General features: G+C 46.5%; 1 pseudogene; it reads left to right on the top strand.

Annotated features, from left to right (window-relative positions):
• The first annotated feature begins 1,203 nt into the window (after nt 1–1,203).
• Nucleotides 1,204–3,652, top strand: LOC103128687 (elongation factor 1-alpha 1-like; annotated as a pseudogene).
• The last annotated feature ends 1,737 nt before the right edge of the window (nt 3,653–5,389 follow it).

Below are 5,389 nucleotides of genomic sequence, written 5' to 3'. Positions count from 1 at the left end.
AAGTTATTTATTTGGTTTTCTTTCTTTGGGAGGTGGAAAGCCTTTGTAAACATGCATTTATCCTGTGGGTAACTTGAGGTGAGTGGGGATGAGTGAGTCTGGGTGGGCCCATTTTGGCTGGGGCGATACTTGATACAGGCCCAATTGAGCCTTGGACAACAATACAGTACATTAGAAGCAAATAATAATAATAATAGTTAATAAAACCTTTTGCCTCGTTCAGTTTTCTGATCTGGACTGAGACCTTCTTTAGCTGCTTTCTTATATTAGAAACCTCTGACACAGTCCAATTAGTTAGAGTCTTAGCTAGTACAGCAACTCTTAAAGTTTCTTGCTTTTATTCCCGAGATGCTCCTGTAGCAAGCAGGAACTTGAAACTGTTGCAACATCAACTATGGACCATGAAGCTTTCCAACAGTACGTGTCAGAGGGACTCCAATACTCCCACACTCCATGTTGTTCTGAGGCAGGGTAGGGAGTGGGTCAATAAGTGGGGTATCATGATGGATGTGGTAGCAGAATTGAACACCTGCAAATTTGGAGTAGTGATGCCAAGGACATGTGGTGGGGGCCAGAAAGGAGTGACAGGAACCCATTGGTCACACTCTGTAGCACCTGCAGGGTTGGGTCAACTGTAACAAGAAGAGGGTGAAACCAGACTAAGCTACAGAGATGAATCCCATAGCAACCCCTGGGGATCCTATGGCAACCCCAAACATCACCTGCAAAGGAGCGAAGGTTCCTTGGCTTCTCAGAAGTACGCATGTCATTCCTTTGAAACAGCATGGCTTCTGCTCTCCTCTTTGCTTAAAGCAAAGGTGAATCAGGAACACAGGCAGCAAATGAAGAAGCTACTCCCCTCCTGAGAAGAGCTGATGCTTGCTCAACTCAGCCAAATAAAGTTGTTGTTTTACTACTCTTTGTGTCGGTGCACAAACAGACTTCTTTCTTCCCTCCACATGCCAAGAACCCACTTTTGGGGTGTCCACCTCAGTGGTGGTGTCCCAATTGCAACAACAGTTCTACTGACTAGGATTGTGTCTAAGCCCTGCTCATCGTGACTTTGAGAGAGATTGTGTTGTAGTCTGGATGATGGGCTGAGAGGAAAAACGGTTTGAAACACAAAGACAGGCTTTTTCTCAACAGGTTTGCCACCAGAACACAGGCATCGTGAAAATCACTGCTAAAAAAACTTGATCCAAAATGGGAAAGGTAAAAACCCATATCAACATCGTGGTCATTGGACATGTCAATTCCAGCAAGTCCACCACCACCAGTCACCTCATCTACAAATGCGGTGAGATTAACAAAAAGGACCATCGAGAAGTTCGAGAAGGAAGCAGCTGAGGTAGGCAAGGGCTCCTTCAAGTACACCCGGATCATGGACAAGCTGAAGGTTGAACATGAATGTGGGATCGTCATTGATATCTCCCTGTGGACATTTGAGACCAGCAAGTACTATGTGACCATCACTTTCTTCTTCTTCTTCTAGCATTTGCCCTTCTTCCGTAGCCAGTCAACAGCGTCAGGTTGAGCCTGATGTAAAGTTTCGAGACCTCCTTTGAATCTGGAGAGGTGGCAGTCGTTGACTATGTGGGTCATAGTCTGTCTATAGCCGCAGGGGCAGTTCGGGTCGTCTCTGGCTCCCCAGCGATGGAACATAGCGGCGCACCGGCCATGGCCTGTTCGATAGCGATTGAGGAGGGCCCAATCATAACGTGCTAGGTCAAAGCTGGGTTGATGCTTGCAGGGGTCTGTGATGAGGTGTTTGTTCTTTACCTCAGCTGACTGCCAGCTCTGTTTCCAAGAGATTGGAACAGAGAAGTTCAGTGTAGGTGTAGGAGACCAGATTGGATGACGAGACGTCAAGCGTTGGACAGGGTGGGCGAAGATATCCGCGTATATTGGCAGGTCCGGTCGTGCGTAGACGTGGGAAATGAACTTAGATGATGCCGCATCCCAACGAATATCTGGCGGGGCGATGTTGCTAAGAACTGGCAGCCATGGAACCGGGGTGGAATGGATGGTTCCAGAAATTATCCTCATGGAGGAGTATAATTTGGAGTCGACCAAGTGGACATGGGGGCTACGGAGCCATACTGGGGCAAGTATTCTGCAGTGGAATAGCATAATGCCAGAGATGATGATCGTAGTGTGGAAGCGCTCGCGCCCCATGAGGAGCTGGCCAGTCTTGCAATGATGTGATTCCTCGCACCCACCTTTGCTGCAGTTTTTATGAGATGTTCGTGAAATCACAGAGTGCGATCGAAAGTAACGCCAAGATAGACTGGCTGGGCTTCATGCCGGATTCTCGTATCGTCAAGCTGCAAATTAAGCTCACGCGAGGCCGAGGCATGGTGTAGGTGGAAAACAAATGATACCGTTTTTGCCATCACTGTTGCCCCAGGACACAGAGACTTTATCAGGAGCATGATTATAGGCACATTGCAGGCCAACTGTGCTGTCTTGACTGTGGCTGTTGGTGTTAGTGAATCTGAAGCTGGTATCTCCAATGGCAGATCTATGAACGTGCCCTTCTGGCCTTCATGCTGGATGTGAAACAATTAATTGTTGCTGTCAACAAAATGGATTCCACCGAGTCACCCTACAACCAGAAGAGATACAAGGAAATTGTTAAAGAAGCCAGCACCTACATTAAGAAAATTGGCTACAACCCTGACACAGTAGCCTTTGTGCCATTTTCAAGCTGGAATGGTGACAACATGGTGGAGCCAAGTGCTAAACTGCCTTGGTTCAAGGGATGGAAAATCACCTGTAAAGATGGCAGGGCCAGTGGAACCACACTCCTTGAAGCTTTGGATTGCATCCTGCCACCAGCTCCTCTAGCTGACAAGCCCCTGTGCCTGCCCCTCAGGATGTATACAAAATTGGTGATAACGGTATTGTCTCTGTGGACCGAGCTGAGACTGATGTTCCCAAGTCTGGCATGGTGATCACATTTGCTCTAGGCAATGTTACAACTGAAGTGAAATCTGTTAAATTGCACCATAAAGCTCTTAGTGAAGCCCTTCCTAGAGACCATGTGAGCTTCACGTGAAGAACGTGTCTGTGAAAGATGTTTTTCCTGGCAATGTGGCTGGTGATAGTAGCAAAAATGACTCACCAATGGAAGCAGAGCAGCTGGCTTCACAGCTCAGGTGATTATTCTGAACCACCCAGGCCATATCAGTGCTGGATACGAACCTGTGCTTGATTGTCATGCTGCTCACATTGCATGTAAGTCCACTGAGCTGAAGGAGAAATTGAGAGCCATTCTGGAAAGGAGCTGGAGGATAGTCCCAAATTCTTGAAATTTGGTGATGCTGCCATCGTTGACATGGTTCCTGCTAAGTCCATGAGTGTTGAGAGCTTCTCTGATTATCCACCTCTGGGGTGCTTTGCTGTTTGTGACATGAGGCAGACAGTCACTATCGGTGTCATCAGAGCCGTGGACAAGAAGGCAGCTGGAAGTCTGCCCAGAAGGCACAGAAAGCTAAATGAATATTGTCTCTAATACCTGCCACCCCAGTCTTAATCAGTGATGGAAGAACAGTCTCAGAACTGTTTGTCTCAACTGGCCACTTAAGTTTAATCGTAAAAGACTGGTTAATGATAACAGTACATCGTAAAACCTTCCAAAGGAAAGGAAAATGTTTTGTGGACCATTCTGGTTTCTTGTGTGTGGCAGTTTTAAGTTCCTAGTTTTTTAAATCAGTACTTTTTAATGGAAACAACTTGACCAAAAAATCTGTCATAGAATTTTGAGACTCATTCAAAGTTTAATGAGAAAAAAGAAAGGAAGGAAGGAAGGAAGGAAGGAAGGAAGGAAGGAAGGAAGGAAGGAAGGAAGGAAGAAACACAAAGACAGAGTAAGGCAGAGTGAGGCTAAATGACCATCGAAGGCTGCGGTAAAGCGTATCACAGGACACTGAAGATAGGTGTATTTCACTTTATGCTGATAAATGCTAGCTTCATTTCAAATGGTGAAATTAAGTTTTAAGGAGGGAAAGAATCACCTGGATCACCATTTCCTCATTCAGCCACTGTTTCCTGGCATCTCTTTGATGAGCATCTGGACTGTGCACAGTGGTGCATGTGGCCGATAGAGTGTCAGCCCAACCAAAGTTTAGGGTGAAGTGATTGTATAAAGCACCCATCTTTCTGGCTCCACCCTTTGCTTTTCCAAAAGGTTTTCAAGTTAGAGGCCCTTGACTTTCACATCCTCCCAGCTAAGCCTCCAAAATGCATCCTGGGGTCTGGTGGTAGCACAGCCGGTAGAACATACACACATTACCCTGTGCAAGGACCTGGGTTCTAGTCCCCAGTTCCCAGCTGCAGAAGAGAAGCTTCACGAGCAGTGGAGCAGTGCTGCAGGTGTTTCTCCTTTTTTTTTCCCCTCTCTATTTCTCATCCTCTATCAGATAGATAGGTAGATAGGTAGACAGACAGACAAACAGATAGATAAATTGCATCCTGGCTGTTAATAATTCTCTTTAGCTCCACTCCTGGCTCCATGGGAACCCTCATCACCTTTTGTCTGCATGATGTCAATACTGTCCTCTATGCTGTATGTACCTCCTTCCCACCAACCCCAAGCCTTCTTTTCCGTGCCTAAAGGACCCTCTGAAAATGCAAATCAAATCAAGTCCACAGTGTAAAACTCCAGCACCTCCTGCAAGCCCCTGTCAAATCCCAGCTCTGCCTGCTTTACCCTTACCCTCTGTTCCTGGAATTGAATTCCCCTGTGGCCTGGGGCCTTTGCATATGCTATATTCCCTGCTCTACTTCTATGCCCCCTGTGGACACCCCTTCTCTCCTCTTTTTCCCTGGAACTCATCTCAATAGTGACCTTCTCTCTCTCTTTTACTTATGTGTTTTTGCAGCCTAGGAGATGGTGCAGTGAATTGGTTCCTCGGACATGAGGTGCCAAGTTTGATCTTCAGCATTGCATGTGCCTGAATGACACTCTGTTTCTCTCTCCTCCTCCACCTTTTCTCCCTCTCTCCCATAAAATAAAAATATCTTCTTTTAAGAAAATATGCTTATTTAATTTTATATGAAAGAGAAAGGAAGACCAGAGCACTGCTCAGCTCTGGTTTGTGATGGTGTCGGGGATTGGGTTGAACCTGGACCTTTGGCAAGCAAGTCCTCTGCTCTAACAACCTGAGCTGTTTTCTCAGTCCATGACCTTCTCTTTACCTATTGGTCCCTGTCTCTGTGCATTTGCTTGTCTGCTTCTTAAGCGAAAGGCTGTATCTGCCTCATTTTTCCCAGAATCCTCAGCACCTAAACTTACCCGTGGCCCACAGAAGTGCACTGCATGGCAGACATGCTGTATTTTCCTCTGACTATGTGTGGCCTGAGAGAGAAGGATGGGGTGAATTCTTCC

This window comes from Erinaceus europaeus, chromosome 20 (assembly GCF_950295315.1).
Source record: "Erinaceus europaeus chromosome 20, mEriEur2.1, whole genome shotgun sequence".
Taxonomy (NCBI): domain Eukaryota; kingdom Metazoa; phylum Chordata; class Mammalia; order Eulipotyphla; family Erinaceidae; genus Erinaceus; species Erinaceus europaeus.
The sequence above is the reverse complement of the archived record's forward strand: the minus strand, read 5'-3'. Positions and strand labels throughout refer to the sequence as shown.